We start from the raw sequence: 14,229 nt of genomic DNA, 5'->3' as shown, positions 1-14,229 counted from the left end.
CGACGACGCATTTATGTATGCATGTATAAATAACAAAGGCGAATAGAGAGGATGTCAATCCTTTCTATTCGCCTTTTTATTTGTCTAAATTCGTTCTTGGGAACATTTTCCGTACATAAATATATCGCATTGATATACATCGATGATACATTTATGTATGCTTGTATAAATAACAAAGGCGAATAGAGAGGATGTCAATCCTTTCTATTCGCCTTTTTATTTGTCTAAATTCGTTCTTGGGAACATTTTCCGTACATAAATATATCGCATTGATATACATCGATGATACATTTATGTATGCTTGTATAAATAACAAAGGCGAATAGAGAGGATGTCAATCTTTTCTATTCGCCTTTTTATTTGTCTAAATTCGTTCTTGGGAACATTTTCCGTACAAAAATATATCGCATTGATATACATCGACGATGCATTTATGTATGCCTGTATAAATAACAAAGGCGAATAGAGAGGATGTCAATATTTTCTATTCGCCTTTTTATTTGTCTAAATTCGTTCTTGGGAACATTTTCCGTACATAAATATATCGCATTGATATACATCGACGATGCATTTATGTATGCCTGTATAAATAACAAAGGCGAATAGAGAGGATGTCAATCTTTTCTATTCGCCTTTTTATTTGTCTAAATTCGTTCTTGGGAACATTTTCCGTACATAAGTATATTGCATATAATATGCGTATGTATATAAAGACAAATACAAGGGATGTAAATCTCTTTTATTTTGCTAAATTCGTTTTACAGAACGTTGTGTAAACTTAAGGATATCATTCATCTTAACCGATAAGCACCTAGCCTATACTCTTTTTGTATTCTATTATCATGTTTGGAAACATTTTCTTACGATTTCCAGAATTAAATTCACTATTTTAATTCGGAACATTGTCTTAAATGTACGTTCAGTTCGAAGACGAACCACAAGATACGTTTATAAGTTATACCTTATGAGACTATTAAATATACAGTTTTCAGACCTAATGCGATGAACTATCAAAAAACAATTAAAAAACATCGCCCCGTGCGGAAATTGAATTGGAGACTAATTCCATTCATCTGAATTCGATCATTACCCGCATTGTACTTCTAGAGCCCGTTCGGTCCGATGGCGAATAAAATCCGCGTTTCAGTATATCATATGCGGTTAAACGGTGAGGCCAGTTACAACTGCATTAAAACCTCCGATGTATACCTGAATATAGCGGGAGGACGCCCGCATAATTTGACGAACCTTCAAGTGCACCTACTTATGAGGGACCATATAATACCAATTCGACATGACGAGAATTCAGAGCCAAATCGATATCACATGGCAACTATATTTGGTTCTAATGAAATGAAGGATCAACGAACATGAAGACATGCTCATCAATCACAGATACATGGAATTCTGTATCGTCGCAACCGATAATACGTACAACCTTCGATTGGAATGAATTAATCAAAAAAATTGGACGAAAATAGTTTAGACATTCAGAAAACTGACAATTAGGTAAAACTGTAAAACCTGCTTTAAATAGAAACCACATTAATCAAAAAAGGTCATGCATTGTAATACGATTAGTTACGAAAGTAGCCTAACCTTTGGACCATTTTGAATTTTAACTTATCGAGATATCGTTCGCGGGTAAACGGCGGGACTAACTACCACCGCCTTGACAACCGCAGCCTATGCCCGAACAAATCAGGAAGGCGCGTGCATGGATTAACGAGATTCCCACTGTCCTTATCTAAAATTTTACGCAATACTGCCGCGACGGAACCGAACAGGCGCTCGGAGACCCGTACGTGAACCGTCCCCGATACTTACGCAGGAAAGACCAGCTCGGAGCTTTAACAAGCACCAGAGCCATAGACAGATAGTCTACATTTCAAAATGTCCATATACTTACGCAGGAAAGACCAGCTCAGCAGATCGCGTTCGGATCCGTTCAGAGAAGGATCGAGATGCCGAGCGCGGGTAAACGGCGGGACTAACTACCACCGCCTTGACAACCGCAGCCTATGCCCGAACATATCAGGAAGGCGCGTGCATGGATTAACGAGATTCCCACTGTCCTTATCTAAAATTTTACGCAATACTGCCGCGACGGAACCGAACAGGCGCTCGGAGACCCGTACGTGAACCGTTCCCGATACTTACGCAGGAAAGACCAGCTCGGAGCTTTAACAAGCACCAGAGCCATAGACAGATAGTCTACATTTCAAAATGTCCATATACTTACGCAGGAAAGACCAGCTCAGCAGATCGCGTTCGGATCCGTTCAGAGAAGGATCGAGATGCCGAGCGCGGGTAAACGGCGGGACTAACTACCACCAACTTGACAACCGCAGCCTATGCCCGAACATATCAGGAAGGCGCGTGCATGGATTAACGAGATTCCCACTGTCCTTATCTAAAATTTTACGCAATACGGCCGCGACGGAACCGAACAGGCGCTCGGAGACCCGTACGTGAACCGTCCCCGATACTTACGCAGGAAAGACCAGCTCGGAGCTTTAACAAGCACCAGAGCCATAGACAGATAGTCTACATTTCAAAATGTCCATATACTTACGCAGGAAAGACCAGCTCAGACCTTTAACAAGCACCAGAGCCATAGACTCATGGTCTACATTTCAAAATGTCCCTAACTAAGATCGCGTTCGGATCCGTTCAGAGAAGGATCGAGATGCCGAGCGCGGGTAAACGGCGGGACTAACTACCACCACCTTGACAACCGCAGCCTATGCCCGAACATATCAGGAAGGCGCGTGCATGGATTAACGAGATTCCCACTGTCCTTATCTAAAATTTTACGCAATACGGCCGCGACGGAACCGAACAGGCGCTCGGAGACCCGTACGTGAACCGTCCCCGATACTTACGCAGGAAAGACCAGCTCGGAGCTTTAACAAGCACCAGAGCCATAGACAGATAGTCTACATTTCAAAATGTCCATATACTTACGCAGGAAAGACCAGCTCAGCAGATCGCGTTCGGATCCGTTCAGAGAAGGATCGAGATGCCGAGCGCGGGTAAACGGCGGGACTAACTACCACCACCTTGACAACCGCAGCCTATGCCCGAACATATCAGGAAGGCGCGTGCATGGATTAACGAGATTCCCACTGTCCTTATCTAAAATTTTACGCAATACGGCCGCGACGGAACCGAACAGGCGCTCGGAGACCCGTACGTGAACCGTCCCCGATACTTACGCAGGAAAGACCAGCTCGGAGCTTTAACAAGCACCAGAGCCATAGACAGATAGTCTACATTTCAAAATGTCCATATACTTACGCAGGAAAGACCAGCTCAGCAGATCGCGTTCGGATCCGTTCAGAGAAGGATCGAGATGCCGAGCGCGGGTAAACGGCGGGACTAACTACCACCACCTTGACAACCGCAGCCTATGCCCGAACATATCAGGAAGGCGCGTGCATGGATTAACGAGATTCCCACTGTCCTTATCTAAAATTTTACGCAATACGGCCGCGACGGAACCGAACAGGCGCTCGGAGACCCGTACGTGAACCGTCCCCGATACTTACGCAGGAAAGACCAGCTCGGAGCTTTAACAAGCACCAGAGCCATAGACAGATAGTCTACATTTCAAAATGTCCATATACTTACGCAGGAAAGACCAGCTCAGACCTTTAACAAGCACCAGAGCCATAGACTCATGGTCTACATTTCAAAATGTCCCTAACTAAGATCGCGTTCGGATCCGTTCAGAGAAGGATCGAGATGCCGAGCGCGGGTAAACGGCGGGACTAACTACCACCACCTTGACAACCGCAGCCTATGCCCGAACATATCAGGAAGGCGCGTGCATGGATTAACGAGATTCCCACTGTCCTTATCTAAAATTTTACGTAATACGGCCGCGACGGAACCGAACAGGCGCTCGGAGACCCGTACGTGAACCGTCCCCGATACTTACGCAGGAAAGACCAGCTCGGAGCTTTAACAAGCACCAGAGCCATAGACAGATAGTCTACATTTCAAAATGTCCATATACTTACGCAGGAAAGACCAGCTCAGACCTTTAACAAGCACCTGAGCCATAGACTCATGGTCTACATTTCAAAATGTCCCTAACTAAGATCGCGTTCGGATCCGTTCAGAGAAGGATCGAGATGCCGAGCGCGGGTAAACGGCGGGACTAACTACCACCACCTTGACAACCGCAGCCTATGCCCGAACATATCAGGAAGGCGCGTGCATGGATTAACGAGATTCCCACTGTCCTTATCTAAAATTTTACGCAATACGGCCGCGACGGAACCGAACAGGCGCTCGGAGACCCGTACGTGAACCGTCCCCGATACTTACGCAGGAAAGACCAGCTCGGAGCTTTAACAAGCACCAGAGCCATAGACAGATAGTCTACATTTCAAAATGTCCATATACTTACGTAGGAAAGACCAGCTCAGACCTTTAACAAGCACCAGAGCCATAGACTCATGGTCTACAATTCAAAATGTCCCTAACTAAGATCGCGTTCGGATCCGTTCAGAGAAGGATCGAGATGCCGAGCGCGGGTAAACGGCGGGACTAACTACCACCACCTTGACAACCGCAGCCTATGCCCGAACATATCAGGAAGGCGCGTGCATGGATTAACGAGATTCCCACTGTCCTTATCTAAAATTTTACGCAATACTGCCGCGACGGAACCGAACAGGCGCTCGGAGACCCGTACGTGAACCGTTCCCGATACTTACGCAGGAAAGACCAGCTCGGAGCTTTAACAAGCACCAGAGCCATAGACAGATAGTCTACATTTCAAAATGTCCATATACTTACGCAGGAAAGACCAGCTCAGACCTTTAACAAGCACCAGAGCCATAGACTCATGGTCTACATTTCAAAATGTCCCTAACTAAGATCGCGTTCGGATCCGTTCAGAGAAGGATCGAGATGCCGAGCGCGGGTAAACGGCGGGACTAACTACCACCACCTTGACAACCGCAGCCTATGCCCGAACATATCAGGAAGGCGCGTGCATGGATTAACGAGATTCCCACTGTCCTTATCTAAAATTTTACGCAATACGGCCGCGACGGAACCGAACAGGCGCTCGGAGACCCGTACGTGAACCGTCCCCGATACTTACGCAGGAAAGACCAGCTCGGAGCTTTAACAAGCACCAGAGCCATAGACAGATAGTCTACATTTCAAAATGTCCATATACTTACGTAGGAAAGACCAGCTCAGACCTTTAACAAGCACCAGAGCCATAGACTCATGGTCTACAATTCAAAATGTCCCTAACTAAGATCGCGTTCGGATCCGTTCAGAGAAGGATCGAGATGCCGAGCGCGGGTAAACGGCGGGACTAACTACCACCACCTTGACAACCGCAGCCTATGCCCGAACATATCAGGAAGGCGCGTGCATGGATTAACGAGATTCCCACTGTCCTTATCTAAAATTTTACGCAATACGGCCGCGACGGAACCGAACAGGCGCTCGGAGACCCGTACGTGAACCGTCCCCGATACTTACGCAGGAAAGACCAGCTCGGAGCTTTAACAAGCACCAGAGCCATAGACAGATAGTCTACATTTCAAAATGTCCATATACTTACGTAGGAAAGACCAGCTCAGACCTTTAACAAGCACCAGAGCCATAGACTCATGGTCTACAATTCAAAATGTCCCTAACTAAGATCGCGTTCGGATCCGTTCAGAGAAGGATCGAGATGCCGAGCGCGGGTAAACGGCGGGACTAACTACCACCACCTTGACAACCGCAGCCTATGCCCGAACATATCAGGAAGGCGCGTGCATGGATTAACGAGATTCCCACTGTCCTTATCTAAAATTTTACGTAATACGGCCGCGACGGAACCGAACAGGCGCTCGGAGACCCGTACGTGAACCGTCCCCGATACTTACGCAGGAAAGACCAGCTCGGAGCTTTAACAAGCACCAGAGCCATAGACAGATAGTCTACATTTCAAAATGTCCATATACTTACGCAGGAAAGACCAGCTCAGCAGATCGCGTTCGGATCCGTTCAGAGAAGGATCGAGATGCCGAGCGCGGGTAAACGGCGGGACTAACTACCACCAACTTGACAACCGCAGCCTATGCCCGAACATATCAGGAAGGCGCGTGCATGGATTAACGAGATTCCCACTGTCCTTATCTAAAATTTTACGCAATACGGCCGCGACGGAACCGAACAGGCGCTCGGAGACCCGTACGTGAACCGTCCCCGATACTTACGCAGGAAAGACCAGCTCGGAGCTTTAACAAGCACCAGAGCCATAGACAGATAGTCTACATTTCAAAATGTCCATATACTTACGCAGGAAAGACCAGCTCAGACCTTTAACAAGCACCAGAGCCATAGACTCATGGTCTACATTTCAAAATGTCCCTAACTAAGATCGCGTTCGGATCCGTTCAGAGAAGGATCGAGATGCCGAGCGCGGGTAAACGGCGGGACTAACTACCACCACCTTGACAACCGCAGCCTATGCCCGAACATATCAGGAAGGCGCGTGCATGGATTAACGAGATTCCCACTGTCCTTATCTAAAATTTTACGCAATACGGCCGCGACGGAACCGAACAGGCGCTCGGAGACCCGTACGTGAACCGTCCCCGATACTTACGCAGGAAAGACCAGCTCGGAGCTTTAACAAGCACCAGAGCCATAGACAGATAGTCTACATTTCAAAATGTCCATATACTTACGCAGGAAAGACCAGCTCAGCAGATCGCGTTCGGATCCGTTCAGAGAAGGATCGAGATGCCGAGCGCGGGTAAACGGCGGGACTAACTACCACCACCTTGACAACCGCAGCCTATGCCCGAACATATCAGGAAGGCGCGTGCATGGATTAACGAGATTCCCACTGTCCTTATCTAAAATTTTACGCAATACGGCCGCGACGGAACCGAACAGGCGCTCGGAGACCCGTACGTGAACCGTCCCCGATACTTACGCAGGAAAGACCAGCTCGGAGCTTTAACAAGCACCAGAGCCATAGACAGATAGTCTACATTTCAAAATGTCCATATACTTACGTAGGAAAGACCAGCTCAGACCTTTAACAAGCACCAGAGCCATAGACTCATGGTCTACAATTCAAAATGTCCCTAACTAAGATCGCGTTCGGATCCGTTCAGAGAAGGATCGAGATGCCGAGCGCGGGTAAACGGCGGGACTAACTACCACCACCTTGACAACCGCAGCCTATGCCCGAACATATCAGGAAGGCGCGTGCATGGATTAACGAGATTCCCACTGTCCTTATCTAAAATTTTACGCAATACGGCCGCGACGGAACCGAACAGGCGCTCGGAGACCCGTACGTGAACCGTCCCCGATACTTACGCAGGAAAGACCAGCTCGGAGCTTTAACAAGCACCAGAGCCATAGACAGATAGTCTACATTTCAAAATGTCCATATACTTACGCAGGAAAGACCAGCTCAGCAGATCGCGTTCGGATCCGTTCAGAGAAGGATCGAGATGCCGAGCGCGGGTAAACGGCGGGACTAACTACCACCACCTTGACAACCGCAGCCTATGCCCGAACATATCAGGAAGGCGCGTGCATGGATTAACGAGATTCCCACTGTCCTTATCTAAAATTTTACGCAATACGGCCGCGACGGAACCGAACAGGCGCTCGGAGACCCGTACGTGAACCGTCCCCGATACTTACGCAGGAAAGACCAGCTCGGAGCTTTAACAAGCACCAGAGCCATAGACAGATAGTCTACATTTCAAAATGTCCATATACTTACGCAGGAAAGACCAGCTCAGACCTTTAACAAGCACCAGAGCCATAGACTCATGGTCTACATTTCAAAATGTCCCTAACTAAGATCGCGTTCGGATCCGTTCAGAGAAGGATCGAGATGCCGAGCGCGGGTAAACGGCGGGACTAACTACCACCACCTTGACAACCGCAGCCTATGCCCGAACATATCAGGAAGGCGCGTGCATGGATTAACGAGATTCCCACTGTCCTTATCTAAAATTTTACGTAATACGGCCGCGACGGAACCGAACAGGCGCTCGGAGACCCGTACGTGAACCGTCCCCGATACTTACGCAGGAAAGACCAGCTCGGAGCTTTAACAAGCACCAGAGCCATAGACAGATAGTCTACATTTCAAAATGTCCATATACTTACGCAGGAAAGACCAGCTCAGACCTTTAACAAGCACCAGAGCCATAGACTCATGGTCTACATTTCAAAATGTCCCTAACTAAGATCGCGTTCGGATCCGTTCAGAGAAGGATCGAGATGCCGAGCGCGGGTAAACGGCGGGACTAACTACCACCACCTTGACAACCGCAGCCTATGCCCGAACATATCAGGAAGGCGCGTGCATGGATTAACGAGATTCCCACTGTCCTTATCTAAAATTTTACGCAATACGGCCGCGACGGAACCGAACAGGCGCTCGGAGACCCGTACGTGAACCGTCCCCGATACTTACGCAGGAAAGACCAGCTCGGAGCTTTAACAAGCACCAGAGCCATAGACAGATAGTCTACATTTCAAAATGTCCATATACTTACGTAGGAAAGACCAGCTCAGACCTTTAACAAGCACCAGAGCCATAGACTCATGGTCTACAATTCAAAATGTCCCTAACTAAGATCGCGTTCGGATCCGTTCAGAGAAGGATCGAGATGCCGAGCGCGGGTAAACGGCGGGACTAACTACCACCACCTTGACAACCGCAGCCTATGCCCGAACATATCAGGAAGGCGCGTGCATGGATTAACGAGATTCCCACTGTCCTTATCTAAAATTTTACGCAATACTGCCGCGACGGAACCGAACAGGCGCTCGGAGACCCGTACGTGAACCGTTCCCGATACTTACGCAGGAAAGACCAGCTCGGAGCTTTAACAAGCACCAGAGCCATAGACAGATAGTCTACATTTCAAAATGTCCATATACTTACGCAGGAAAGACCAGCTCAGACCTTTAACAAGCACCAGAGCCATAGACTCATGGTCTACATTTCAAAATGTCCCTAACTAAGATCGCGTTCGGATCCGTTCAGAGAAGGATCGAGATGCCGAGCGCGGGTAAACGGCGGGACTAACTACCACCACCTTGACAACCGCAGCCTATGCCCGAACATATCAGGAAGGCGCGTGCATGGATTAACGAGATTCCCACTGTCCTTATCTAAAATTTTACGCAATACGGCCGCGACGGAACCGAACAGGCGCTCGGAGACCCGTACGTGAACCGTCCCCGATACTTACGCAGGAAAGACCAGCTCGGAGCTTTAACAAGCACCAGAGCCATAGACAGATAGTCTACATTTCAAAATGTCCATATACTTACGTAGGAAAGACCAGCTCAGACCTTTAACAAGCACCAGAGCCATAGACTCATGGTCTACAATTCAAAATGTCCCTAACTAAGATCGCGTTCGGATCCGTTCAGAGAAGGATCGAGATGCCGAGCGCGGGTAAACGGCGGGACTAACTACCACCACCTTGACAACCGCAGCCTATGCCCGAACATATCAGGAAGGCGCGTGCATGGATTAACGAGATTCCCACTGTCCTTATCTAAAATTTTACGCAATACTGCCACGACGGAACCGAACAGGCGCTCGGAGACCCGTACGTGAACCGTTCCCGATACTTACGCAGGAAAGACCAGCTCGGAGCTTTAACAAGCACCAGAGCCATAGACAGATAGTCTACATTTCAAAATGTCCATATACTTACGCAGGAAAGACCAGCTCAGACCTTTAACAAGCACCAGAGCCATAGACTCATGGTCTACATTTCAAAATGTCCCTAACTGAGATCGCGTTCGGATCCGTTCAGAGAAGGATCGAGATGCCGAGCGCGGGTAAACGGCGGGACTAACTACCACCACCTTGACAACCGCAGCCTATGCCCGAACATATCAGGAAGGCGCGTGCATGGATTAACGAGATTCCCACTGTCCTTATCTAAAATTTTACGTAATACGGCCGCGACGGAACCGAACAGGCGCTCGGAGACCCGTACGTGAACCGTCCCCGATACTTACGCAGGAAAGACCAGCTCGGAGCTTTAACAAGCACCAGAGCCATAGACAGATAGTCTACATTTCAAAATGTCCATATACTTACGCAGGAAAGACCAGCTCAGACCTTTAACAAGCACCAGAGCCATAGACTCATGGTCTACATTTCAAAATGTCCCTAACTAAGATCGCGTTCGGATCCGTTCAGAGAAGGATCGAGATGCCGAGCGCGGGTAAACGGCGGGACTAACTACCACCACCTTGACAACCGCAGCCTATGCCCGAACATATCAGGAAGGCGCGTGCATGGATTAACGAGATTCCCACTGTCCTTATCTAAAATTTTACGCAATACTGCCGCGACGGAACCGAACAGGCGCTCGGAGACCCGTACGTGAACCGTCCCCGATACTTACGCAGGAAAGACCAGCTCGGAGCTTTAACAAGCACCAGAGCCATAGACAGATAGTCTACATTTCAAAATGTCCATATACTTACGCAGGAAAGACCAGCTCAGACCTTTAACAAGCACCAGAGCCATAGACTCATGGTCTACATTTCAAAATGTCCCTAACTAAGATCGCGTTCGGATCCGTTCAGAGAAGGATCGAGATGCCGAGCGCGGGTAAACGGCGGGACTAACTACCACCACCTTGACAACCGCAGCCTATGCCCGAACATATCAGGAAGGCGCGTGCATGGATTAACGAGATTCCCACTGTCCTTATCTAAAATTTTACGCAATACGGCCGCGACGGAACCGAACAGGCGCTCGGAGACCCGTACGTGAACCGTCCCCGATACTTACGCAGGAAAGACCAGCTCGGAGCTTTAACAAGCACCAGAGCCATAGACAGATAGTCTACATTTCAAAATGTCCATATACTTACGCAGGAAAGACCAGCTCAGACCTTTAACAAGCACCAGAGCCATAGACTCATGGTCTACAATTCAAAATGTCCCTAACTAAGATCGCGTTCGGATCCGTTCAGAGAAGGATCGAGATGCCGAGCGCGGGTAAACGGCGGGACTAACTACCACCACCTTGACAACCGCAGCCTATGCCCGAACATATCAGGAAGGCGCGTGCATGGATTAACGAGATTCCCACTGTCCTTATCTAAAATTTTACGCAATACTGCCGCGACGGAACCGAACAGGCGCTCGGAGACCCGTACGTGAACCGTTCCCGATACTTACGCAGGAAAGACCAGCTCGGAGCTTTAACAAGCACCAGAGCCATAGACAGATAGTCTACATTTCAAAATGTCCATATACTTACGCAGGAAAGACCAGCTCAGACCTTTAACAAGCACCAGAGCCATAGACTCATGGTCTACATTTCAAAATGTCCCTAACTAAGATCGCGTTCGGATCCGTTCAGAGAAGGATCGAGATGCCGAGCGCGGGTAAACGGCGGGACTAACTACCACCACCTTGACAACCGCAGCCTATGCCCGAACATATCAGGAAGGCGCGTGCATGGATTAACGAGATTCCCACTGTCCTTATCTAAAATTTTACGTAATACGGCCGCGACGGAACCGAACAGGCGCTCGGAGACCCGTACGTGAACCGTCCCCGATACTTACGCAGGAAAGACCAGCTCGGAGCTTTAACAAGCACCAGAGCCATAGACAGATAGTCTACATTTCAAAATGTCCATATACTTACGCAGGAAAGACCAGCTCAGACCTTTAACAAGCACCTGAGCCATAGACTCATGGTCTACATTTCAAAATGTCCCTAACTAAGATCGCGTTCGGATCCGTTCAGAGAAGGATCGAGATGCCGAGCGCGGGTAAACGGCGGGACTAACTACCACCACCTTGACAACCGCAGCCTATGCCCGAACATATCAGGAAGGCGCGTGCATGGATTAACGAGATTCCCACTGTCCTTATCTAAAATTTTACGCAATACTGCCGCGACGGAACCGAACAGGCGCTCGGAGACCCGTACGTGAACCGTCCCCGATACTTACGCAGGAAAGACCAGCTCGGAGCTTTAACAAGCACCAGAGCCATAGACAGATAGTCTACATTTCAAAATGTCCATATACTTACGCAGGAAAGACCAGCTCAGCAGATCGCGTTCGGATCCGTTCAGAGAAGGATCGAGATGCCGAGCGCGGGTAAACGGCGGGACTAACTACCACCACCTTGACAACCGCAGCCTATGCCCGAACATATCAGGAAGGCGCGTGCATGGATTAACGAGATTCCCACTGTCCTTATCTAAAATTTTACGCAATACTGCCGCGACGGAACCGAACAGGCGCTCGGAGACCCGTACGTGAACCGTCCCCGATACTTACGCAGGAAAGACCAGCTCGGAGTTTTAACAAGCACCAGAGCCATAGACAGATAGTCTACATTTCAAAATGTCCATATACTTACGCAGGAAAGACCAGCTCAGCAGATCGCGTTCGCATCCGTTCAGAGAAGGATCGAGATGCCGAGCGCGGGTAAACGGCGGGACTAACTACCACCGCCTTGACAACCGCAGCCTATGCCCGAACATATCAGGAAGGCGCGTGCATGGATTAACGAGATTCCTACTGCCCCCCTAACTTCTCTCCGCTTGGGGAGTAGGACTTGCTAGGACTACTGTTTCAGCGATAGTCCTAATCATAGAGAAAGACAAATAATGCTCATCTTGTAGTGTGGAAAATTGGCAAACTCATAGTAGCAATGGTCCCAGGGTGCTTTGTCCATTCCACCACTCGGACACGGCCAGTTCCGTCAACTCTGCCAAGACTCCCTAACCTAAAACATTAAAAATCATAACTAGACTATTGATATTCCGATGGGAGGATGATTGGCATTAGGAATGATTGAACAATATGAAACACAATCACGAAGTTACTGCACCGTCCTACGGGGTCGCTATCTCAATAGACCTCATACCTTGCAAATCAAACATATAAGTCATCTAACTAATAAACTTCGAGCAGATAAGTCTAATATAAACAAATGTAGTATTCAACATATCCGAAAGTACTTAAGCAAAGGTAGAATCCTGGCCTGTTGGCGTTCGGTCATCAAGTGCAGAGGAACCGCAGGTTGATGTGGATAGCTTCGGACATGTGATTTCCAGATTGATCACGGTCGGCTCTACCAGTTCTGTCAGGGGAACTGGACACGGATAACCTAAAAAATACAAAAAATGTAAATACACCGCTGGTATCTTAATTGGAAGGTGACTAGCAACAAAATAAAATGAAATAAAAGTGGTTAAACAATATCAAAACATATCTACGGCGTCAAATTCACCCTGAAATAATACGAAATATTCATACAAAAGTACAATCTAGTGACACAGATGGTGTCCGACATAACCTCCAAGTGGTGCGAGGGGGTAAAACAAACAAGTCACAGGTCGACAAATCACATAAGATCGGTCTAATCCATAAGAAAACCTAAAAACACAACAATAACAAAATAAAATAAACAAAACGTTTAAACAGAACGAAGACATAACCTCCAATGCGTGTACGTCAATTCTAATGAATGAGAGACGAAAACAATATCCAACGACATAAAGTAGAGAAAGAAATCAGGCGGCGCGCGCCATCTAGCGAGAACCAAGACAATCAAAGAATAGGATTTTCAAATATAGAGAAGCGTAAAATTGTCAAGAATATCATTAAAAATCTTTGAAAATTGTATTATATTATATTCTATTCTATTCTAAATTAATGATATAAATAGAATATGATATAAAATATCCTTAGCTAAGCATCAGAATTCACCCACAGTCGAAACAAAGGAAGAGATATATTCACATCAAGGAAGGCTCTTCGAAACAATCTAACCTAAATTGCAATAACAACAATAAGTAACCTATGATAAATCACTAGATTAACAAACATATACATACATAAACGGCACTCTCACCTAGATTTCAAACTTACTCAAAAATGCTAATTATATAAGGCAATACAGGTCATCACGGATAATCCTCAAAGGAAGTGCACATCCGAGAGGATGTCAAGGGGCAAGTCAGTAACTGTGTATAACCGCAGCAACTCGGAATAAGCGAAAGATTGTTGCATGGAATATATAAACATCTTCAAACTAACATCCGGTCAAATCTCTCAATGTCATTTAGTTGCTCACTAAAAGCAACAATATCATTCAATTACCTTAAAGGTAACCATACGAAGTAACTAATTGGTACCCTATAGTCAATAAATAGACACTTACTGTATAA

This window comes from Rhynchophorus ferrugineus, unplaced genomic scaffold, assembly GCF_030347505.1.
Source record: "Rhynchophorus ferrugineus isolate W39M unplaced genomic scaffold, kcgeb_rfMv2 rfM653, whole genome shotgun sequence".
Classification (NCBI taxonomy): Eukaryota; Metazoa; Arthropoda; class Insecta; order Coleoptera; family Curculionidae; genus Rhynchophorus; species Rhynchophorus ferrugineus.
This window is presented reverse-complemented; position numbering follows the sequence as displayed.